The following is a 25463-nucleotide window of genomic DNA, read 5'->3' as shown; positions in this document are numbered from 1 at the left end:
TCGAGGAGAAGGGGTGGTGAACCCCTGTCGCCCGCGGGCCTCGGAGCCCCTCCTGAGGAAGCCGGGAGACGTTTCTTGGAGGCCCCTCCCTGAAAGCTCCTCAGGCCTCTTTTTCTGGGGCCCTTTCCTTCAGTTATTTCAGCCGCAAAATCCTCCCTGCCTCCCCCTCCCCCTCCCCTTCTTCCTCCTCCTCCTCCTCCTCTCCCTCTTCTTCCTCCTTCACCTCCCCTCCCCTTCCTCCCCCTCCTCCTCTTCCTCCCCTTTCTCCTCCTCCTCCCTCTCCCCCTCTTCTTCCTTCTTCACCTCCTCCCTCCTCCCCCTCCTCCTCCTCCTCTTCCCCTACCTCCTCCTCCTCCTCCTCCCCCTCCCCCTCCTCCTCCCCCTCCTCCTCCCCCTCCTCCTCCTCCTCCCCCTCCTCCCCCTCCTCCCCCTTCCCCCTCTTCCCCCTCCCCCTCCTCCTCCTCCTCTTCCCCTACCTCCTCCTCCTCCTCCCCCTCCCCCTCCTCCTCCTCCTCTTCCCCTACCTCCTCCTCCTCCTCCCCCTCCCCCTCCTCCTCCCCCTCCCCCTCCTCCTCCTCCTCTTCCCCTACCTCCTCCTCCTCCTCCCCCTCCCCCTCCTCCTCCCCCTCCCCCTCCTCCCCCTCCCCTTCCTCCTCCTTGTCCTCAGGCCCAGGGGCCTGAGTCACAGAGGGGGTTAAGCTGATAAAGCAGTTCACACTCAGCTGCTAATGGGTGGTAATGACTTTGGAAGTTTGCCCCACTCGACCCTGCAGGGTGCCAGTCTCAAAGGCACATGGTGGGGTTGAATAACCCTTTCACCCACTAACTCAGTGTTTACTAATGTAACTTTATAACTCGGTGGCAGGTGATGCCACTCCATCCATAATACATGGGTCCCCTGCCTGTTCATAAAATGCAGTCCTGCTTAGAACCCCCACACGTAGTCATTCATTCATTCATTCATTCAACAAGCACTGAATGAATATTCAACTATAGGGGGTGCAAAGATAAAAGCTACATCTCACCTGCCCGGAAGACGCTCCTAGTCACAAGGGTGACAGGGAGATGTATACCAATAAAAATATGTCAGGTGCCCTACCGATGACACAGACTGCTGCATGCCTCCAGGACCTAGCACAGAACTAAGGCGTCTTTCCTGCTGTGTCTCTGATGCTGACACAGACCCGCCTCCCCTGGAATTCTGTGCACACGAAGCCAAGCCCCCTGAGCCTGACATTGTCATCACTTCTGCCAGTTCAGCCTCGGGATTGGGACCGATTGCCCCATCCTTTGAGTTGCCTCGGAGGGTTTCTCCAACACAGGGTTTCAGTGCGTTCACCAAGGCAACAGGCCACATCACTGCACAAAGAACCAGACAATTCCGCTGGAGCCCGGCTTAATGAGAGCCCGGTGACGTCCGTGTGCCTCTCACTGGAAAGAGGTCCGTCCCTCAACAGCCAGGGGACTAACCAGCAAGTTGGTCCTTGCCTGGGGAGCGGGGTGCTCACAATATGGGGTATCTCCCTCCAAATGCAAAAGTGGGATGTCATGTCCGGATTTCCATTAGACGAATATAACATTTCCTGAATGGGAAGTGTCACACACTCCCCCACAACCCCACTTACACCTGTGACACCTGCAATTCGTGTGACAGCATGCTCATTCTAGAAACAGAGGACAGAGTGCCCTGACCCGTCTTCTCCCCATTTATTTGGTGAGGGGGTGGGCGGGGCCAGGTTGCTTCAGGGCCATGGGAGGCAGACCGGGGAAGGGCCAGGAGCCACCCCTTAGAGGTCAGACAGGCAAGAGTCATCTAAACCACATGTGAAATAGATATGTCTTCACGTCTAAAAAGGGGGGCGACATACCAGTGCATGTTTAATAATTTAATAGCTAATATTTTAGTTTAGGTCTTATTTGTGCTGCAGCAGAACTGTGATTCCTTATCTTTTTATATGCAAATCTGACGGAACACTGGGCCCCTGTTCTCTGGAGCCTCTCAATATGCCTGTTGTATGAGGGAGGGAGGGAGGCATGTGGGCGGGGACAAAGTACCGAATTGGAAATCAGGAGGTAGGAGTTCAGTCCAGGGTGTGCGATTAACCTCTTGGAGACTCAATTTCCATATCTTAAAAATGATGTTAGATTAATGATCTCTTAGGTACATTTCAGCTCTAAAATGCAATGACATTGAGCATAATTTGACTATTCAGAATTAGTGTAGGAATCAATAATTATAGCAGCTTTGCATTTATGACATTATATTAATCATGGACACATCATTTATTCGACCTCATGTTTTTAATAGGAATATAACCTCCAACAGAAACATTGCTCATCGGGGAAAAATATTCAGCTGCACCATGTGAAATCGCTGATATTTGACCATTTTGGACACACACAAATAGCAATTCATGTGGTTCAGCTAATATTCTCTCTTAAAAGGATCTACTTTAAGACATGGTTTCTAGACCTAAGGTGACTGATTTTAATTTCATGGGGCAACAGCCTTTTCCACAGAATCAGAACAACTAAGAATAAAATTTTATGGAACAGCAAAAGACCTCAGATAGCTGAAGCCATCCTGAGAAAGAAGAACAAAGCTGGAGGTAACACAAGATTTCAAGATATACTACAGATTTCAAGATACACTACAAAGCCATAGTTATCAAAGCAGTATGGTACTGGCACAAAAATAGACACGTAGGTCAATGGAACAAAATACAGAGCTCAGGAGCAAACCCGTGCTATGTGGTCAATTAATCCATGACCAAGGAGGCCAGAATATATAGTGGTGAAAAGCCAGTGTCTCCAACAAATGGTGTTGGGAAAACTGGACAGCGACATGCAAAATAATGGGACTGGACCACTCTCTAACACCATACGCAAAAATAAACGCAAAATGGGTTAAAGATCTAAATGTGAGACCTGACCCGTAAAAATCCTAGAAGACAGCACAGGCAGAAAAATCTCTGATGTCGGCTGTGGCAACACATTTCTGGATCAGTCTCCTGAGACAAGGGAAGCCGAAACAAAAATAAACTATCGGGACTACGTCAAGATAAAAAGCTTCCGCACAGCAAAGGAAGCAGCTGGCAAGACTAAAAGACAACCTACTGAACGGGAGAAGATATCTGCAAATGACATATCTGACAAAGGGTTAGTATCCTAAATATATAAAGAACTGATACAACTCAACACCAAAAAATCCAAACAATCCGATTAAAAAAATGAGCAGAGGACCTGAATAGACACTTTTCCAAAGAAGATGTCCAGATGGCCAACCGACCCATGAAAAGATGCTCCGCGTCACTCATCACCAGGGAAATACAAATCAAAACCACCTTGAGATACCGCCTTCCACCTGTCAGAGACACTAATATTAAAAAGACAAGGAGTAACAAGGCTTGGTGAGGATGCGGAGAAAAGGAAACTCTCTGTGCACTGTTGGTGGGAATTAAAATTGGTGCAGTCTCTGAGAAAAACAACTCAAAAAGTTAAAAATAGAAATATCATGTGATCCAAGGATGCCACTCCTGGTTATGTACCCAAAGAAAACAAAAGCACTAATTCAAAAAGATATATTCACCCCTATGTTCATCGCAGCATTATTTACGATAGCCAAGATACAGAAGCAGCCCGTGTGTCCACCCCTAGATGAATGGATAAAGAAGACGTGACACAATGGAATAGTACTCAGCCATTAAAAAGGGCGAGATGTGGCAACAACATGGATGGAGCTAAAGGGTGTGATGCGAAACGAAATAAGCCAACCTAAGAATGACAAATGCCATATGGTTTTCACTCATATGTGGAATCTAAGGAACAAAACAAGCAAACGAAGAAAAAAAAGACTCTTTAAAAAAATGCTTATTTGTTTACTTGAGGGGCGGCGGGGAGCATGCAGGGGAGGGGAAGAGAGAGGGAGAGAGAATCCAAAGGAAGCTCCACACTCAGCACAGAGGCTGACGTGGGCCTCGATCCCACGAGATCATCACGACCTGCCCTGATACCAAGAGTCAGACGCTCAACCGACTGAGCCACCCGGGGGCCCCACAAAAGACTCTTGACTATGGAGAACAAACTGGTGGTTGCCACAGGGGACCAAGTGGGGGGGATGGGCGGGGTGGGGGAAGCGAAGGGGGAGGTCCTGGCTTCCGGTTATGGAAAGAGTAAGTCACAGGAATAACAGGCACTGACCGGAATACGCTCGATGGTATCGTAGTGCCTTGCATGGTGCCAGATGGTGGCCATGCTTGGGAACACGGCGACCCGGATAACACACAGAGAAGCTGGATCCCCACGTTGTACCCTGGAGACTCACGTAACATGGTGGGTCAACTGTGCTCAAATAAAATGTTGTTAAAAATTTTTCACGGAGGGGTGCCTGGGTGGCTCAGTCGGTTAAGTGTCTGACTCTTTTTTTTTTTTTTTTTTTTTAATTTTTTTTTTCAACGTTTATTTATTTTTGGGACAGAGACAGAGCATGAACGGGGGAGGGGCAGAGAGAGAGGGAGACACAGAATCAGAAACAGGCTCCAGGCTCTGAGCCATCAGCCCAGAGCCTGACGTGGGGCTCGAACTCACGGACGACCGCGAGATCGTGACCTGGCTGAAGTCGGACGCTTAACCGACTGCGCCACCCAGGCGCCCCAATGTGTCTGACTCTTGATCTCAACTCAGGTCATGATCTCGCGGTACCAGAGTTTGAGCCCCACGTTGGGCTCTGCACTGATGGTACAGAGCTGATTACAATCAACACTGGCGAACCGAGGGAAAGTAACACCATAAAAATAAATCGTTTGGGTTACAAGAAAAAAAAAAACCCACCTAATTAGTTACTTTGCTTATCCTTATCGCCCCGTTATCAGGAACACCAGTAACAATTATGCGTATCGTTTAAAACATGTGCCAGATTGACTTGTTATTTTTTTTTAATTCTAAATTCTTTTTGTAATTTTTATGTTGTTATCAAAGGCCAGCCCCAAGTTCATATGTGATCATCATTTATAATTTCTAAAATATGCAGCCAGCACTTCCGGTCGGACCTACAAAATGGAAAGCCGCATGGCTCAGAGCCCAGATAGCATTGCTAGTCTTCGGCAAGGTAAGAATATCATTCGGGTTTATTTTTTTAATTGTAAGAAAAATACCGTTTGCTGAGCAACAGGTTCTCATTGAAAGAAACTCAAACACAAAGGACAGCTAGTAAGTCATAGGTGTGTTAAGTCTTGTAAACACAGTCAGATGCAGAAGAATTAGGCACAGTTAGAGCCTCCCCTCCCGCTCCCACAGTGCCCACTGCTCGGCCCAGAGGCAGCCGGTACTCACCGCGTCCCGCGTGGCCCTCGAGTCTCCAAATGTGATCTGCAGACCAGGGGCACTGGCCTCACCCGGGAACTTGCTAGAAAAGCAGAATCTTCGGCAGCCCCAGATCTGCTGAATCAGATATCCTTGGGGGTGGGCCCGGTGACCCATGTTTTCATATGCTCTGTTGTGATTTTAGGTGAGTTATGTCCACAAACATCCATGCTTAAAAATGACGGCACTGTCCCCAGACGAGCGTCCTGCAGCCTCCTGTTGTCCTAACTCTATCTTGGCTGTAAAGAAAAGAGATGGTCCAGGTCTGTCCAGTGAAGAACTCCATAGGATGTGGGACAAACAGGACAGTAAAGGAAGCTGGGAGTTGGGGGAAACTTCTACGTTCCACACTGGTCCTGGGCCGCTCCTCACGTGCAGGAGAAGGTGTGTGCAACAGGTATACGGATGTGAAGAATTCAAAAGGCTCCTGCGTCTGTCCCCCAACTTAGGGTCCAGCCACCTCTGCCCTGTCTGCAGCTGCCCCTTCACTCCCCAGCCCATAAAGCGAGATCTCTCCGGGGTTCAGGAGAGAAGCCAGGCTTCCTTCCCTCCCCTTCCACATAATCCGCTGAGACCCTTCCGGATGGACGACACAGAGGGACAGGAAGTGCCCTTTGCAGGCTCTGGAGGCAGGCTTGCTCCCTCCTTGCTCGGAGTGGGGGCTGACGGTCCAGGACAGAGACTCCTTCGGGCAGGAGGGCCCAGCAGGCTTGAGGCAGGACTCTGCGATGTGCGGGCAGCGTCTGAGGGCGTCCCATCGGATGGGATTCTGACTCGGTGGTTTTCTATCAAGTCGAATAAAATAGCACCTCGGCAGCTTAACTACTGATGCACCTGAGCTCCGTCTTATGTTCTTTGCTGCTAAGTGTTCCTTTCTGTCTGGCTCTCTCCGGACTGTTTAAAACTGGCTCCAAACTCAGAGAAAACAAAGATACTTGTGCACGTGGAGATATTCAAACCACAGAGGGGCTAGGAGCCACGTTCTGGGAGAAATTTCACTTGCTCATGTCTTAGCACTTATTATGTGACCCGCTAACGCCCATCGGCCGGGAGTCTCACAGAAACCACTAGGTCTGCGGAAGTGGAGGACGTCATCTTTCTATAGGATCGTCAAGTGAAACGCTCATCTCTTCCAACGCAGAATCGGACCGCTCTTCTAGTGCTCGGAGCACAAAGATAACGAAACGGTAAAAAGTCAAACCGCCTATTCTTGTAAAAACACTGAAAATGTCAGATCTATTTTTGGACCTATTTTCCTCACTCACTATTATTATTTTTTTTTGACTCTTAAATTAAATGCTGTGTAATTTTCTAGTTCCTAGGAAATGAGTAAGATGAAAAGGGGGGACGTGGGGACTGCATTTTGCTCCACACATAAAATTAGCCAATTTAATTAGTGTCCCCTAAATCTGCACTCAGACGTGGAAACGCGTCATACCTGTAGATGAGACTGCTCGCCGTCCTACCCATCTTGACGTTTCAAACATTTTTGCCCATATTAAAAAAAATTTTTTTAAATTTATGTATTTTTGAGAAACAGAGTGAGACAAAGCGTGAGCAGGGGAGGGGCAGAGAGAGAAGGAGACACAGCATCCGAAGCAGGCTCCGGGCTCCGAGCTGTCGGCACAGAGCCCGACGCGGGGCTCAAACCCACAAACTGTGAGATCATGACCTGAGCCAAAGTCGGATGCTCAGCTGACTGAGCCCCCCAGGTGCCCCCATTTTTGCCCATATTAAGGCTGATTGTGAAGTCACAGGGACCTTCACACAGAAGCAGGACCAGAGGGAACGTGATCGTATCTCCTTAGGGGCAAGTGGAGTAAACAGATACCATTTTGATTCGGGGCTAGTTTGCTGAAATTCCGAAATAACCCCAGCTAGCCCTAGCCCACCTGAGGTTATGTGGATTATATACAGCCGGCTATTAACTCCGGCTGTGTGCTGGCCAGAGGATGGCCTTGGGCTAGAACGAGGGAGAAGGACACGGAAACCCAACTGTTGGGGGCCGTCCCTCCCTGTCCCAGACAGAGCCCTGCCCTCCATCAGTCTCTGCCCTCCACCCACACCCCGTCACCTCCTCCTCCTCAGCCAGGGAGACGAGTCCCTTCTGCCCCTCCCCCACAGCACCACCGGGACACGTACCCATCTGCACCAATGCTGTGGCCACTAGGCTGGGACCTGCCTGCCCACTCGATGGCCGTCCTCCTGAGAAGCCTTCCCAGCTCTCCCACACAGCGTGACCCCTTCGTGTCCTCACTTACCACATTGCCCGTGACCCAATGTGTGCGTCCAGATGTCGGCCTGCCCTCCGGAGTGGCCAGCTCTGTGACAGAGGGACGCTATTCCCAGTCACTGGCCCCAGGTCCCGGAGTGTTGGCAGTGCTTGCTGGAAACCGCGGGAGCCTTGGTTGTCGACTTTGTCCTGGCGGTGGGTGTTTCTGTTGAGTATTACAGAGTAACCGTGCTAGACTGTCCCGTCTCTAATGCCCATCAGACCTGCCGCCCCGACTGCCTCACGGCCCGGACCCTCAGTAAGGTGAACCAGCAATCAAAACCGATAGCCACAGCCTATGCGATGACACTGGTCTTGCTCACTGTCCCAGCACCTCATTTTGGGGTGCTCTGTGTGAAATTCTAACGTTGCCTTCGTGCGGACTTACAAAGCTCCTAAATGCTGTATTTTCCTGGGAGATATTCGAAATTATTTTTTAGTGTTTTATTTATTCTGAGAGAGGGAGAGGCAGACAGAGAGGGAGAGAACGAGAATCCCAAGCAGGGTCTACGCTGTTAGAACAGAGCCCGACACAGGGCTCGATCTCATGAACCTCGAGATCATGACCTGAGCCGAGGTCAAGAATCGGACGCTTAACTGATGGAGCCCCCCAGGCGCCCCAGGAATCGTTAATATTATAAGCAAATTCTGTCAAGTAGCGTTCCACGAATTAGCTGGGACTGGACGGCTTTCTTCCCTCGGACGTGAATTCTCAGCGGCTTCAGCGGAGATGATTCACCGGTAAACAGAGGCACCTCTGGGACAGTCACTTGGGATCCGTGCGTTGGCCAGTGTCATACACGCGTGCCCTGCTCTCTCTACAACGTGGTCACCGTGGCTGAGAGGAGGCGGCCGTGCCCCGGGGAAGGGCCGATCCTGGTACCACTGGGCCCCCACGCGCGGGCGAACGCCTTCCCAGGAGGGGCGTGAAGTGACCTGAGGTTGTCTTGTTCTGGACACAGACCTCCTCTTGCACCTGTCAGGTTGCCTGTCGGCTCCGCGGAAGACAGTCGCTGACGGAAACCAGCAAACGAGGGCCAGTTGTGTTTGACCCACGAGCCTCAGAAAACACACTGTTTCCTGAGGTCCTCCTTCCCGTAGTCTGCTGACCTCCTTGGCCGACTTTTTCCAGGGCGAGTGGCCGGTGGGCGCCCACGATCGGAGCGCCACAACCCCCGGAGGGACGCCCACGAACACACACGCGTGCTTCACGCCCGGTTTACAAGGGAATACGCTGAGGGCGCGGGAGGAGATGATCTTCTCCCCACTGCAGGTCAGGTCGCTGCCCCCTTTCCTGACACCTGTCAACGCGCTTTGGTGTGTAGTTTTGAACGGGCTTATTGCACGGAACTTGTCTGTAGCACTTACGTTGTGCTGGGCATTGTCCCGAGTGCCTTAAAAACATTATCTGGCTTAAGCCTCACACCAGGCTCGTGGACCTGGGTGCCTCGGCACCCTCATCGTCCCTGTGTTCAGATGGAGAGACTGAGGCCCAGCAGGGCTACTAACAGGTGCCGAGCGGGCGAGCCAGCACTGTTTCTAGCCGCTACACCATGCTTTTCCTATCAGCTAAATGGGAACATCCAAGTTCACATAAAACTAATCCCATGCTTTGTTCTTGTGTCTTGTGAGAAAAAAGGTTCCCTCTTGACAGATCCAAACATGTCAGGCCACGACAAGCAGTGTCCCCCAGACCAGAACGAGGTAAGACTCGGGCGGCAGCTGGGGACCTCTGCCAGCTGGCCTGCTACAGGGCTGACATCGTGGCCCTCGCCCCACGACAGCCAGGTCTAGCAGCACACGAGAGGCCCTTCCTCCTCGGACAGCCTCTGCTGTCCCCCTGCCTGGACCTCGGTCTCCAGGCTGCTGTGGTTTCAGCCGGTTGCCCCACGGGCCAGCACCCCCCAGCACAAGTGGTCGGAAGAGCCAGGACCCCCCACGAGACTCAGAGTGATTCCTGCCCCCCCTCCCAAATCTTGAAGAACAACCATGTCCTGTGACCTTCTAGAAACACCAACTGCATCCCCGATTCATGGGGGCAGATTCTCTCAAGGCCCAGGGGCACAGTGAGGCACGTAGCTCAGCCACAGAAGCAGGTCCTCTGTCTTCTGCCCATAACTTTTGAAGGCAGAGGTTTTAAGAAACGGGGTGCAGGTGCCTAATCATAGCCTCAAGGTACTCGATGCGCTAATAAGCATACGGCATTCTGGTGCGGGTGCAGCGGACTCTGAACTGGAAAATTTCATCAGAAGGACGAGAATAAGTGAGAGTTTTCCTCAACTGACCCTTTTGTAAAGAAACACATTTCCTGTAGTAGAGAAAGAAAGGATATTTGACAATAAGACCGAGCTGACGATGGCTTTATCCCATGAGTATCGAAAAGAGTTCGGATGCTATAAAACTCCTCAGGATGTGTGGGAGCTGAACTTTATGACAAATCATGTGGATGTATATATTTCCTTAAAAATAAGACAAATGATGGGTGAAATGGGTGATGGGGACTAAGCATACCCCTATCGTGACCGGCACTGAGAAACACTGTGGAACCACTATATTGCACGCTTGAAACTTAATAAACGATTAAAATAAAAGAAATACGTACACTAAAATATTGAAAACGGTTACTGCTACCTGTTTTTAAATATTTTCCCTAAAATATTGGGATCCCAAGAGAGATCCCAAGAGCCAAGGAGAGATGGTCTCAAGAACCAAGGTGAGAGATCCCAAGAGCCAAGGATCTGACAGCCAAGGGCACAGTGTGGGGCCAGGGAGCAGGTGTGAACATACAATTCTCTTCAGCAACAAGGGTGGTGATTATTTTATGCAGCGTATCATCTGGGCTTTGTCCTTTTGATGGCCGAGGTACAGATTAAGAATTCTATTTTATTTTTTTAATGTTTATTTATTTTTGAGAGAGAGAGAGAGAGAGAGAGAGACAGAGTGTGAGCGGGGGAGGGACAGAGAGAGAGGGAGGCGCAGAATCCGAAGCAGGCTCCAGGCTCCGAGCTGTCGGCACAGAGCCCGACACGGGGCTCAAACCCACGGACCATAAGATCCTAGCCTGAGCCAAAAACAAGAGTCGGACGCTCAACTGAGGGAGCCACCCAGGTGCTCCTGGATGATGAATTTTATACGATAACCATCACTCTTGCTACTGAAGGTAGCTGTGCATCTGTAGCTGCTCCCAGGTCCCGAACCGCTTCCCGGGATGCACCTGCTTAATCTACTCAGGCGTCCCTAGCACAGTATCCCAGGCACAGCAGCTTGAACAAACAGACACGTATCTGTCACAGTTCTGGGGGCTGGAAGTCTGATAGGGACGTGCCGGCAGAGCCCGGATCTGGTGAAGACCATCTTCCTGGCCTGTAGGTGGTGCCTCCTCGCGGTGTGCTCCCCAAGCGGACAGAAATCCCATGGCTCCCCGTGGTTTATGAGGGCACCGATCCCCCTCATGACCCAATCACCTCCCAGTGCCCCACCTCCTCATACCATCACACCGGGGGTTAAGGGTTCAACACATAAATTTGGGGGGAGACCCAAAAATGCAGTGCTAACAAACCTTGACAAACTCTGCCCAGTGAAAGAGGCCAGGCACAGAAGGACACGTACTGTGGTTCTTCTTGTAGGCGATGTCCAGGAGAGAAGACAGATTGGAGATCACCAGGGCCCGACGGGGGGAAGGGAGAAGGTGATCACCCAGCGGGCAAAAGGTATTTTTGTGGGGTCGTTAGGGCCCATCCTGATCAGGGTAATCGAGGAACGCTCCCTGGGGGAAGTGAGATTTGAATGTGCCCTCGAGAGTCCGTGGGTGTTTGTCGTGGGCACACAGCGGGCCATCCAGATCCCCCTCGGAACTGAAGAGCCTCACCCCTCACCCCTCCAGGGTGGTGACAGCCTACAGCTGAGGACGACTCCCAGAGTCGCCTCGCCTGGAAGGACCTGCCCCGCAAGCTTACGAAGGCCCCCTAGACGCCGCCCACTTCCAGTGACGGTCCGTGTGAGGGCTCTCCCCGCTCAGAGCTCTTCAGCCCACTTTCTGCTGCCACCCATCCCGCCTCCTTCAATTCTTCCGGGTGTACGTCCCGCCAGCCCTGGCCATGGGGACCCGCTCCCGCTTCACAGCCACAGGTGTGAGAGCACTGGGGGGCCGGTCGGCTCCGGAGGCCTCTCAGGCGCTCAAAGCATCAGCTCCCTTGTCTATAAGACAGGGGTCGTAAGGGGACAATCCTCAGAGCAGCTGGAAAAGTTAAGTGAGCCAGGGCACTACAGCTCTTAGCTCAGTGCTCGCTAAAAGTCGCCGTGTGTTCATGTGTTGCTCGCGGAAAGTACGGGAAACGGACGAGGGCACAAGGAAGGCAGTAGAAGCTGCTCCTGGGTCAGCGGCCTGGGTGTCATCTTCGGGGTGCACGCGCGTGTGTTCTGAGGGGCGTCCCGCGCACCCACGCACACTTCCTGCGTGAACCTCCTCCTTAGCACCTGCCGTCCGTCTGCCACACGGTTCACGCGGTAGTGCGGTCTCCGCAGCCGGATCGCAGGGTAAGGAGGCGCCGGGCGCTCAGGGGCTTTGGGACACCCTCCCCGGTCCTTGTGGCCGGTTTTCCAGCTGGAAGAATGTGGACACGCGTGTCGACCAAGAGAAGAATAAAAACTGAGTGGGTGGGAAATGACCTGACCATACATGACGATGATGGTGAAAAGGACCCAGGACAGACTGACCTCAGCAGTAGAGAGGTGCACCGCCCCTCAAGGCCAGGAGAGAAAGGCAGGTGATTCGGAGGAGGAGAGAGGAGAGTAAAAGTTGGTGTCAACTCTGTTCCTGTTAACAACGTGCCAGCGTGTCACCTGCAGACGCGTCATTGGGCAGGATGGTGGAACTGGGGAAGGCACGGAGACTTCTCTGGAGACTGACGGAGATTCAGCGAGGTGGGCGAAGAAGCAGAAACAAAGGATGACCACGGCTGTTTGGGGCCGCCCAGAAGCGGCGTTTGGGTCTGCAGTCTGTCCAGGGGACAGACTTGTCCACGGCTCCCAGGACCTGGTTTGGGCTTCAGAAAGGGGCCGGTTGGCTCAGGGTCCGCGTGGGCCAACGGCAAGGCAGGTAACTGAGGAGGGCAGGAGCCAGGCCCTCCAGGATCGGCCTGCTAACTATTTGTCCCAAGTGTCCCGCCGCACTGTCCCTCCCAGTCCTGACAGAGGGCAAACCAGGGACGACCTGCGCGTAAGACCGGAAGGGGGTCTGGAACCCTGGAGGCTCCGGGAGGCAGTGAGTTGGAACTCAGCCCCGTGCACTTTAGAAACACAGGCGTCCCTGCAGCGGCAGAGGAACAGGTCTCTGCTCACTGTGTCACTAAGAAAATGGAGGGGACACCAGGGGCTCCCCCACCGGCCTGGCCACTGTCATGAGGAAGCTGGGGCCCCTGGCATCTACAGCACTTGACTCACTGCACGAGAAAGGCAGGCGCACATCTGGGGGCACCCCTTGGCTGCCCCCCGACTCCTCCTGCGGCCTGGCTGGGACTGAGCAGACCCAGCAGGGGCTGTCCTTACCTTGACCGGGTCCTTCAGCGCCCGCAAGCATGGCGGCCGCCATCTGTACCTTTTACAAACTGTAGGACGCCAAGAAAAGTGACGAAACGTGGAAAAGGAGAAATGGAAAACTATCAATGTCCTGTGACAACAACAGAAAGGAAATATGAAAAACTCAGTGTTAATGTGCCGGTGTGATTGGATTTGGGACCAATTTTCTTTTTTGAATTTATAATGAAGTTTATGGAATAAGTAAAGCAAACAGGGATAAATACAACCGTCATCACAAAATTACATTTGTGCGCATGGGCACACACATGTGCACATATATGTCGCTCTCTCTAGACACACTTGTGTATATAAATCACATACAGACAGCTGTCAAATTGCACAGCCAGAAATGATGTAGCTCATCCTGTTCTACCATAAAGAACATTGGCCAACAGAAGTCGTTGAAAAATGCCAAGCGCACACCACGGAAGCCAGGGAAGACCTTGCATTTGGCCTTCTGGAATGTGCTGTGGCCGCCGGCCAGCCTCCCCCGTCCTGGCAAGGATGCAGGGTGCAGAGGGAGGCAGAGGGTGGGCCCAGCGTGGAGGCGTAGGGCTCTAAGGCAGGAGGACTTTGCGTGAGGTGTGGGTTTGATGGGCATGGGGACACCCAGGTCACGCGCTGGGGGAACAGAATTACCTGCTGAGTGAAGTTTGGTGTCCAATTTGGGAGCTGCTATGGAAACCTCTCCTGGCGCCTGTGTTTTCAGAAAAGCGGAGAACAGGCCAACGACACTTGCCAGATTTCTCGCTGGGTCAGTCCAGTTCTGCTCTCCGTCTTGGGAACCAGCGACACCCGAATCTGAAGGAGGTACCTGCCCCCAGCGGGCCTCCTCCGGCCTCCCTCGTGCCCCTCCCTGACGGGTTCCATGTCTCCCTGTGTTCTCCACCATGGTTGACGCTGTATCTAATTATCCCTCACTGTCGATGCTTCTAGCGGAATGTCCCTGCCGACGGCAGCCCTGTGGGAGGGACGCTGCCCGCCCCAGATGCCAGCGCCTGGGAGTGCCGCGGCCCGGCGCACAGGAGGAGCCTCCCCATGCTCCGCCACAAGGGCCCCCATGCTTCCCAAGCTTCTGTCCACCCTTCCCCCTCCACTTCCCATTTCCTCCGAGGGCAGGGCATGTCAGGGTGCAACCTTAGGGGTGACGGTTGCACGTGGCCGCGAGATGGAGACAACCCAAGCGTCCATCAGCTGACAGGTGGGTCAAGAACGTGTGGTCCGTCCAGACCACGGAGAGTCATTTGGCAATAAAAGGGAAGGACGTCCTCACACATGCGATCACACGGATGAACCTTAAATAGATTATGGCAGTGAAAGAAGCCAGACACGAAGGACCACATGTTGCATGATTCCGTTGACATGGAATGTCCAGAACAGGGGAACCATAGCTCCAGTGAGTCGATCTGCGGTCGCCAGGGGTTGGGGGGAGGGGACAACGGGCCGTGGCTGCTGAGGGTCCCAAAGGGGTTTCTCTTGGGGGCGATGAAAATGTTGAGACAGTTGATAGAGGCGGGTGGTCGCACAGCCTCGTGAATGTTCTAGATGTCACTGACGTGCACACTCAACTCACAATGGTTGTTAACCTTATGTGAATTTACCGCAACTAAAAAAAAACCCTTAGATTTAGGGCTCAGAGAGATTTAGGGGCTGGAGGATAAGGCTTTAGGATTCAGAGGGGATTCATTAAAGGAGTTAGGATGCTAAATATATTTCCAGTGTCACTAGGTCACCAGTTGGCCCCTCGGGGCTGCCTCAGAGCCCCTGAGGAATATGGTGCTCTGCGAAAAAGCATTCTGAGCTTCAGGTAGTGGAGTCATCAACTTTGGGACGTAGCCTTTTCCTTTTCAATTGTTGGGGACTGTCTGTAATTTAGTCTCTTGAATGCAGTCAACCCTTGGCTCTTGTTGTGGATTAATCAATAGAAAGACATCATAGTGGTAATCTTTGGGGAGGCAAAATTCAATTTAATCCATTTTTTCTATTTGTTAGCTCCTCTGGTAATTGGTTTGATGGGGAAGAAGTTTGAAGTTATTGGTTAAATAGAGGTTTTTGGATTATCTGTGAATTTCAATTATCCATGCTTCACCTGGCCCCAATTAGCACTAATAATTGAGTTAACTGAATAGAAGTCATTTCCCATCATATCAGTTTTACCATAGCCTTATTTATTGTTTCACTAATGGAGACCCCGAAACACAAAGCCCCTTTCTCCAGCCGACACTCACACCCCCATCCCACAATTTGTCAAATTAATGCTGTTTAACGGGCTCCAACTTGACTGCACAGTTAATGGTATGAAACAAACACTCTTAATAATACAACGAGCGCAGCTAAGGAGGGCGACCAGAAATTTCTAAAGTGCGCTGGGCTGTGTTTGCATTTGTGGCCAGAAGGTTTCCCAAAGCGTTTCTAAAGTGCAGCTAGACGTCTTCCTCAGGGTTTTCAACTAATGTGGATGTTCGATGTCGGTGAAGCTTGTTGCTGTCTTAATTTGTCCCAGTTTAAATCGCGACAGCTTCTGCAGTGCCAGTCAATTTCACCAGCCAGCCGCCTGCTTTCAAGATGTGTTCTTTTCTGTTTACCAAACGCCATCCACAGGCCTGTTAAGGTTTCAGTTTCTCTTCTTGGACACGTTTGTATTTATATTAAACACAATAAATATCTGCCATTCCAACGGCCCCCTTTTGACCTTCTTTGATCTCTGAATCCCAACATCCCCAAACGCCGCATGGAAATTAGCCCGGCCCCTCCCGCGGGGCGGCCAGGAGGGCAGGGTTTCCGCAGCTGCGGGGCCCTGCCGACTCTCACCGTGTTTGTCCATTGCTATGGTGATGCAGCGGGCAGCCGGGCCCCGGGGAAAGTCCGGCTAGGTGAGGCTAGGACTCCAGCCGAACACACGATCCTGGTGCCAGGGTGCTGGGCGGGGCAGGGCTCCCCGTCGCTGCCCGCAGTGAGGCTGCAGGTGCACGCACGCGCTCCGGGGGCAGGCGCGCTGTCCCTCCGCAGACACGTCACCCTGCGGGGCCACTCGGCTTTCGGCTCCGAGCCAGCCCACGCGGAGCTCTGGGCGGTGGAAATGTGGAAGGTTTCGTGCTCCTACTGGGACTACGTCACTGCCTCGACCCCACATCGCGCTCTTCTTGGTGAATAAAGCAGCCGAGAGAGGCACCGAGAGCCCACCAGTGAGGACCCCAGGAGAAGTCCCCCGGCTCTGCGCGGACAGCCTGCTCCTCGCCGTCCTGTGCGGGGGGAATGATGACCTGGCTCTCCCTGACGCCGTGAGACAGCCACTGGCTGGGCCCATTTCTCTCCAGAATGAATAAGTTAACTAATACACAGTTCTTTCGTATGGTTTCTAAAATAATAAAACTGCCTAGGCAACCGTCGGAGAATCAGACAGACAGCTTCTAAGTTTTGCTTTTCTCGGTCTCATTTGCGTCTTTTGTTTTTATTTCTTTTCTCATGATGTATTTGATGCTGGTTAAAGGACCGCTGATCAGTCTCTAAGGGACATGAAAAGCTTGGAAGACTATAAATATTTGAGAAGGCGGTACCTGGACATTTCCATTTAAAGATGTCCGTAACGTTTTTTCGGATCGGCAAGCTACGCAGATTTCTAAATGCGAAAAGTACATGGTGACATCTAAGTGTTAATTAATCATTTATTTTGTTACTTTGGAAACTAGAAGCTGATCGTAGTTGACATCTGAGGCTAGTGGGGACATGATCCCTGTCTTTCCTGCCCAGTGGTCAGGGCACGCCTCTCAGTCTCTGTTCTCGCGAAGCGTAAGTGAATTCTGTACAGATTGTCACTTTCCTGTCACTGGTGTGCATCCTGCTGGGCGCTAATCAGCTTGTAGTCCTAGTTGACTTAAGGTTTGGGGACCCCAAGGCCGTGTGGACAACCCCACATCAGCAACACATTGGGTAGGAGAGGGTCAGATGCCTGGCAATAGGCGTTTCAGTGATTTTTCAAAACAGGATTGATTTACCAGTTAATCTTGACAATTGCTGGGTGTTTCTTGGCATTTACTCAATAGAATTACGGACGTTAGAGACTTTCTGAGACAGCAGTTGTTCCATGGCTGAAGATAGTTTCTACCCCAATTTTCCACTTAGGTTTTGAAGAACTACAGTGTTTTTAAGTTCCCTTAAAAGGTGTTACCAGGTAACAGAAAACAGGTTGAAAAAATGCTAAAGCCCACTTAATTTTCCTTTTCGAAGCTTAACGCAGTTAATTCGCTTTTTCTGGCAAGCGGCTCCCTCTCGGTGGAAAGACCGAGAGGGCTCGTCCTGACAGAGATCCTCAACCCAGGTGTGAAACCGGGTTTTCTTCTGAGGAAAAGCCTTTCTTGGAATATTGACTTCCCCCGAATCGTTTCAGGGCTTTGGCTGGTGCAGAGTTGACAGAGGCCTGGACATCTATACGCGACAGAAAGGAACCCTCGCCAGAAACTTCTCTGCGTGATGTTGCTGGCAGATCAGCGGGCCATTATCAGCGGGCACCTCTGCGGAGCGGAAGATGCCCAAAGGGTGGTTGAAATGACTGATATTTGACAAACACTTATCTTCACAACGTAAACACCTGTTTCCTGGCAACCACGAAAGCCCATTCCTCGATTCGGTTTTCTCACGTATTACAGAAAATAAAAATCCAGATGAAGAAAACAGACCCTCTTTGCCGGGTCCTGCCATTACGGCCCTTGTGCGATCATTATTCGCATCGCTGTCGATACCATAAATTTGAAGTGATCTCAGTGACATTAATCAGGATTTCCGGCCGGCGTGTGTTTGTGATGCGGCCTCCCGGGCTCGGTCTGTCACATCAGCGTTCACCGCGTCGTGCTCTCCGAAGGGCAACTTTGCTTTCAAAACCCATGGAGAAGGAACCCCCTAAGACTCCCCACGCCCCGGACCAGGCACTCTTGCCTGCTGCTGGGCCTGAATTCAATTTCCACTTAGGTCAGAAGCACTTCTGTGAGTGGAAGGCGTCTTGATTCAACACGAAAGGCCGTCGGTCTCGCAACACTGAAAAGAAAGGCGGCCTTTTATATGCCACGGGATTCACCAGCCCCTTTGCTGAACCCACTTGCCCCCAAACTCCCTGCCCCATTAACCAGCACACATGGGACTCTGGCTGAATGTTGATTACAAACAGAGTTTAGTCTCTGTTCAGGAACGGGCTCAGGTTTTCGCTGGTTAAGATCAAGGGTCTTGTTCAAGGTGCACATGTGTATTAGTGTTAATAATCCAGTGTCACTCAGTGAATGCCGTACTAATTTAAAACCATGCTCTGTAAACCTCTGCCTCTCGCGGCCGCACATCCAAATGTCCCAGAAAGAGAATCGGTTAAGATTAGCTTATCTTGTGGCTTACGTGTCTCAAAGGCCATCAACATATATTGCTTGGAATTCTTAGAAATCAGTTGTGTCCATTTAAATTGGTGTTGTTACTGAAGTAACGAAGAGGGAGCCTGGGAGCCATTTAGAGGCACTTTGTTATGACTGAAGCTCCCGGTCCTGGAACTGTACTTCTCCAGTTCGCCCGGAGACCTTGATTTAAAGAGTGACCCCAAGACTCTGCTGGCGGCAAATGTGGGGTGAGCTACTGCGTGCGGCCGGGAAAGGCTCCTGGGCGCCACTGTCCTTGGTGTGGAACGTGGGAGTACCCCGTGAATCCACGTTACCAGGCCACACACGTCATTTCAAACAACGCAGCGATGACAGAGAAAGCCTTGCCAATCGCTGGTGCACATGATAACAAATAAATCAGCTAAGGGGTGCCTGGGGGCTCAGTCTGTTAAGCCTCCAACTTCAGCTCAGGTCACGATCTCACAGTTCGCGAGGTCGAGCCCCGCATCGGGCTCTGTGCTGACAGCTCGGAGCCTGGAGCCTGCTTCGGATTCTGTGTCTCCTTCTCTCTCTGACCCTCCCCCACCCCCCACCCTGCTCACGTGCTCTCTCTCTCCCTCTCTCTCCCTCTCTCTGCCCCTCCCCCACTCACGCTCTGTCTCTCTCTCTCTGTCTCAAAAATAAATAAACTTTCTAAAAGATCAGCTAAAGAAACGAAGAGCCCACCGAAAGGCAGAAGGAGATGGTTTGAAAACGGCAAATAATCTTTTTTTCAAAAAAGAAAGGGACTTCGTTTAGCAGAAGTATCAGCAGTGAAACGTCACTGCCATGCAAGTACCCTTCGCAAAATAAATGTCACCTCTTGTGGTGGAGACAACAGACACACAGCTCCTTTTAGCGTTCTAGTTTAAAATGTTTTTTCCCACTTACAAAAATAGGTGATAGATTTTAACCATATAATTTAGTGCATATAACTCGTCTTTTAATAGGTAACCACGAGCGAACACTCTATGGAATTTTAGGATCGGCTGACGAAGAATGTTATTAAGGCTTAAGGAAAGCCAGCGACAATGCCGAGGTTTTCAGGGGAGAGAAAGCCTCTTTTCCAGTTTGACCCAGAACAAGGGGAGAGAACCGTTTCTTACAGAACACGGAAGCTGTGGACTTGCCCTCCGCTCCCACCTCAGGTGGCTGGGGCCCCACGGCGAGGAAGGATGTGCAGTGCTTAGCTGAGTGTCAGCTTTTGTACTTCGGGGACTGAGATTTGGGCCTTGCGGTTTTTACAGTTAATCATTAACTTCTCTGAGGTCTTGACGGCATTTCAGTGGAGCTAGAAATATGCCACTTTTCCAAGGAGTCTGTCTTGTAATTTCCCATTTTACCCCCAAAATCTAGTTAGCAGCTCATTGACCCGAGCTGGGTTAGGTGGAGACTAAACCCGTGCTTCTGAATTCAGCAGAGCATCTGGGTTAAATAAAACCGGGAAGAGGAAAGGCAAGGACTCTTGTACTGAATACTTAATTTGCACATTAAAAGCTGATCATTAATCCTATATTTTAACACTGCAAATGTCAGAAGCTATTATTTCCTGGGGAGTCTGACAGTTCCGCGGATAGACTGTCCTGTTGCAAAGTCCGTGGAATGACGTGAATAGATTCTGTATCAAACCCGAAGGCCATTAAATAATACTTAAAGGATCAATTTGTTGTCACATGTAAGCAAAGGGTAGGATTCTTGAACAAACCGTAACCACCACAGAATCACAGCAGGAAGATCAAGTTATTAAAATCTAATAAAACATGTAAATACAATATCGTACACAGGTTAAGTATACACTTATTACAGTGCTGTGATGTGCGCCAGCAGTTCAACGTTCTTGAAATAAAATAAAGACAAGGCTTCGAGTGGCCAAACGACCATCGGTTTGTTTTTTTCAATGTTTGAGAAACCCCAGACCCTCAGGTGCCTAAAAGGGCCAGCCAAAGGCTGTTTTCAAGCGATTCCGGTACAAACCAACGTGACCGTAACCATTTACCAGTTTCTGAGAAATCACAAATCAAACACATTAAAAAAGCTGTCTTTGGACCAAATTGGAGTTTCTAACAAGACTGCCTACCGAGCGTTATATGTGCCTGATTATTAAGCTTTTAAAGCTGGGCTTCTCTAATGCCACTTGAAAGGGGCGGGCGGTGCTCCCTCTCCCTAAGCTTATTAAGTTCAAGTTTTGTGCAAACAGCTATTTAAAATGGTTTGTTCATAAATGTGCACATGGCTTTCAACATAACAACTTTCACACACTGTAACAACAACAACAAAGTACAAGGAAAATAAAGCTGAAGCAGCCACGAGAAACTTGCACTGATGGTGTTTTGAAATAGTACCTTTGGATCTCTTCCCCAAATCTTCAAATGACTTTTAAAATGTAGCGGGTCTTGCGTAATTAATGCCCATCGCCAGCCTGAAAACACCAGAGCAAAATGTAGCCGATTTCCTCCCCGAACGTTCGATTTTATATTCTTTGAACTTCCTCAGAATGTGGTGACCCTTCTAAGAGAAACTTTAAAGACGCGTTAGTCATTTTGTTGAGGCTTAAGGACATTCACTGTGTCCAAGCAGGAGACTGGCACTCGCTCACCGGCCGCTGGCCTCGGGGGTAAAGCTGAGCAGGGAGGCCAGGCCGAGGCTTGAGGAGCAGAAAGGGGAAGCGGTCTTCTGGGCCCACTGGAGGCAGGGGGCGGAGGCGAGCCAGGAACTCATTCCCCATCCCGGTGTCCAGAGCTCAGAAACTACTGGAAAAGCCCAAACTCCCACACTCCCTATTCTCAGTTCAAGGTTTCATTCGGGACAATCAGGAGGGCCGCTTCCCAATCCTACGACCTGGGAGGCTCACTTAAAATACGGTGTGTCGATAAAATGAATAACAGCCATACCCCCCGCCCCAAAACATGCCATTTTATTTCATTTCATCCAGTTTTTCTTAGGAACACACAAACTCTGTAGGTGTTTCCTAACTTGGAGTCTGAACCAAAATCCTTGCGTATTCCTCAGTGCGGGAAAATGTTTAGACTTCCAAACTCTGAAATCCAAAATACAACCAGTGCACGGAAATGGGAACAGAGTAGTGAATAAGGCTCACATGGGGGTTCTTGGGCTTCTGGGCCTGAAAGAGGAAGGAGAGGGCACTGAGCAGCAGAGGACACCCTCCCACCGCAGCCCCCTTTCTGCAGAAAGCCAGCCCCGCGGGTGACAGAGCAAGGGGGTCCCTCTCCCCGCACACACGCCCAGGGGGTCTGATCCCCAGGAAAACCAGCAGCCCCGGGGCCAAAAACAATGCACAGCCTACTCTGTGCTGCTCACTGGCTCCACCTCTCTCTCACCTCTGAAGACACACAGCAGTGTTTTGAGAGAGACACAAATAAAGCGCAAAGCTAAACAATTAAAGTCTGGGACAGGCCCAAGAGGCAGTTATTAACGAGACTATTTACACAGTAATGTCAGGGCTTTTTTGAAACACCAAAGATGTTTTGCCCAGAGAAAATGTAGTACTTTTCAGCATTTTCAAAAAACAAACAAAAAAACCTAAATATGTATCAAATCCCGAAGCACTAGGCACACCTACTTATCTGAAACCCAAGACTGCTGTTGTTGTAAGGGTTTGTAGAACTCACTTCCTGTCTTTGCACTTACACAACAGGATATTTGAATAACAAAGACCACGGAGAAGCCAGGCAAAACCGTGGGGCCCCACCTCACGTGGGCATTTCTTCATTTCCTAATCCCATCTCTCTTGTGTTCTGAGTTGCCCAAGTAATTTGCAAACACAAAGGCATCGGTAGGGTAGTGACTGCCTGTCGCTGTGCGCCTTACCAAGCAAGGGCAGCGTTCACCCGGGACCCCTGCATGTAGCCAGGAGCTGCTTGTGTCCCGAGGAAAAACCGCTTGTGGTCCCATGGCTCAGGGTGTGCTGAGGTCCACTATGACCTCTGTCTCAGTTTCCCAGGCTCAATGAGCAAACACAGGGAGGCACACGGGGACAGGTGTGTGATGTCCCCCCACGTTCACTGCGACGCTTGCCGTATTTGCCGATATCTGTACCTTCCACTGTGTTGCCTTTTACTTCTTAAAACGCACAACTTGTGTTTCAAGCTCAAAGAGATAGATCATTTCGACTGTCCACACTACAAATAGTTCCGTTAAAGAAAACCCTTTCCATTGAATTAACGTGCTCTCTGCCTAATGTAGATCACAGTTTCCTGGTTTGGAAATCTGAACTAAACGGTCTTCACTGTTTTATTACTTCCTTCATAAGCACATGACTGCGTGTATCTTATAAATTATTTTACCACAGCTTTAGTCTTGTCCTTCGTGCGGACCTATCGTAAGTGACCGGGTTTCATATATGAAACTATCAGACTAAGTATTTTTCTGACTACGCCCTTTTATTGGGAAAGATGCATTAGAGGCCCCGTCTCTCCCTGCTGTCTGTAAATGAAGTTAGCACATGCACATACATCATGAGAACCACAGGTATGTGCCAGGGACTCTATTCAATTTGAAAACCAAGAACACATTTAAACAAAGAGAACTTAATTCTGTAGAACAGAATTCCGTCTTAAAAAACACCAAGGGGTTTCAAATATCTCCACTCGTCACTGGAAAATTACAAATGTCTTTCTTGCATCTGTATTTATGGATTTAACAGACTTGTATTTCAATCAAGTTATCACATTTTAACCAGTGCAATCCAAAGCTTTTTCAAAAAATATTTTCTTCCAGGATATTAAACATGCTCATGTAAAGAATTGAGAAACATACACGAGGAAAACACCAATCACCCACCCGACAAGTCAGCCGGGATTCAAGTTGTTGCATATTTAAAAACTAAGTAAATACAGAGTCACCTGGGTGGCTCAGTCGGTTGAGCATCCTGCTTCGGCTCAGGTCATGATCTCACGGTTTGTGAGTTCAAGCCCCGTGTCGGGCTCTGTGCTCACAGCTCAGAGCCTGGAGCCTGTTTCAGATTCTGTGTCTCCCTCTCTCTGTGCTCCTCCCCCGCTTGTGCTCTGTCTCTCTCTCTCTCTCTCTCTCTCTCTCTCTCTCTCTCTCTCTCCAAGATAAATAAACATTAAAAAAATTAAAAAAAAATAAAACCTAAGTAAATACAATACATTTTGCTTTCATGATGATGCTTATATTTACATATGCCATTTTAAATCTGAATCATAAAACTCTAACATAGGAGGATTTATTTAGTTTTGGCCTCTCATTTTTCAGATGAGCTGTCTAAAGCCCAGAGAAGTTAAGTGACTTGCCAAAGGTCACACAGCTAGACATAGCAAAATCAGGGCACGAAGCCATTCTTTCCATGTCTCTCCTCCAGATGCCAGGGCATCACTCATCACAGTTGTGAATGACATTGACCCTTCTCTAAATGACCGGAAGACCAGGGAAGTTGGGAACACTTGAGAAAAAATAATTTGTAGTATAATACGATACCTAGGAAGATGTGTTATCTTCTAGGTCATTAAATCTCCTTTTTGTGCATAACAGAGAAGACCATTGGTAATGACCCTGTCATTTTTTAAAAAAAATAATAGACTTACTGAAATATAATTCACATGCCATACAACTCATGTATTGAAACTGTACTATGGCTTTTAGCACATGGTATTGTGTGACCGTCACCCCCATCGATGTAGGACGAGAACATCTTCATTACCCCGTATGCACCATCAGTCTTCCCCAGTCCCTCCCACAGCCCCCACCCCTGGCAGCCCCTCGTCTACTTTCTGTCTGTGGATTCCCCTATTCTGGACACGTCACGTCAACGGAGTCATACGGTCTGCGTATTTTGTGCCTGGCCCCCTTCACTGCTCTCTGACGCTCATCCATGTTGTGCCTGTAAGAGTCCTTCACCCTTGTTTATGGCTGAACTGTGCTCCATTGCGTGCGTGAACCATGTTTTGGGTATCCCTCAGCAGGCTTTTCCACTTGGTTCTTTCCACTCCCTGTTGGGCTGTTACGAATAACACTGCTATGAAACATTCACGTGTAAGTTTTCGCATGGATGTATTTTTTCATTTCTCTTGGAATGGGAGGGCTGGGTCACGTGATCACTCAGTTCTACCTTCTGAGGAACTCCCCATTTCCCGAAGTGCTGCGTGGTTTTACCCCCCTCCCCCCATGGGGACCTCACCACCTCCTTGCCAACACTTGTTAATATCTGTCTTTTGATTCTGGCCTTCCTGGTGCGTGGGACACCATATCTAACTCACTATGGTTTTGATTTGCATTTCCCTAATGTCTCATGATCTTGATTATCTTTTCATGTGCTTATCGGTCATTTGAGCATCTTCTTGAAGAAATACCTGGTCAGATCCTGGGACCGTTTATTTTATTTTATTTTTAATTTTTTTTTAAATCTTTATTATTTATTTTTGAGAGAGAGAGAGAGAGGGAGAATGAGCAAGGGAGGGGCAGAGAGAGAGGGAGACACAGAATCTGAAGCAGGCTCCAGGCTCCGAGCTGGGAGCACAGAGCCCGATGCGGGGCTCGAACCCACAAACTGTGAGATCATGACCTGAGCTGAAGTCGGACGCTTAACCAACTGAGCCATCCAGGCGCCCCTGGGGCCCATTTATTTTTAATGTAATTTATTGTCAAGCTGGCTAACATACAGAGTATACAGTGTGCTCTAGGTTACAGGAGTAGACTCCCGTGGTTCATCGCCTATATACAGCACCCAACGCTCCTCCCAACAAGTGCCCTCCTCAATTGGGCCAGTTATTAAATTGGGTTATTTATCTTTAAATTATTGAGTTGTTAGAACTCAATTAAATTATTGAGTTGTTAGAATCCTTTGTATCTACCAGATTCCAGGTCCCTTATCAGATATGACG

At 50.0% G+C, this 25463-nt stretch overlaps 1 long non-coding RNA gene across 2 annotated transcripts; it reads right to left on the bottom strand.

Moving 5' to 3' along the window:
• Positions 1-7810: 7810 nt before the first annotated feature.
• LOC147575699 (uncharacterized) lies at positions 7811-24331 on the bottom strand. 2 transcript variants are annotated; one of them, XR_015242658.1, is made up of 4 exons: positions 20946-24331; positions 13850-18241; positions 13181-13301; positions 7811-12678 (listed from the first exon to the last, which is right to left on the bottom strand). It is a non-coding gene; the product is annotated as an uncharacterized LOC147575699 (long non-coding RNA). The 2 variants fall into 2 exon arrangements; XR_015242657.1 differs by having other exon boundaries at positions 7811-13301; positions 20946-24330.
• Between the last annotated feature and the right edge of the window lie 1132 nt (positions 24332-25463).

Source organism: Puma concolor, chromosome D3, assembly GCF_028749965.1.
Source record: "Puma concolor isolate L17-30 chromosome D3, mPumCon1.1.hap2, whole genome shotgun sequence".
In the NCBI taxonomy this organism is placed as follows: Eukaryota; Metazoa; Chordata; class Mammalia; order Carnivora; family Felidae; genus Puma; species Puma concolor.
The sequence above is the reverse complement of the archived record's forward strand: the minus strand, read 5'-3'. Positions and strand labels throughout refer to the sequence as shown.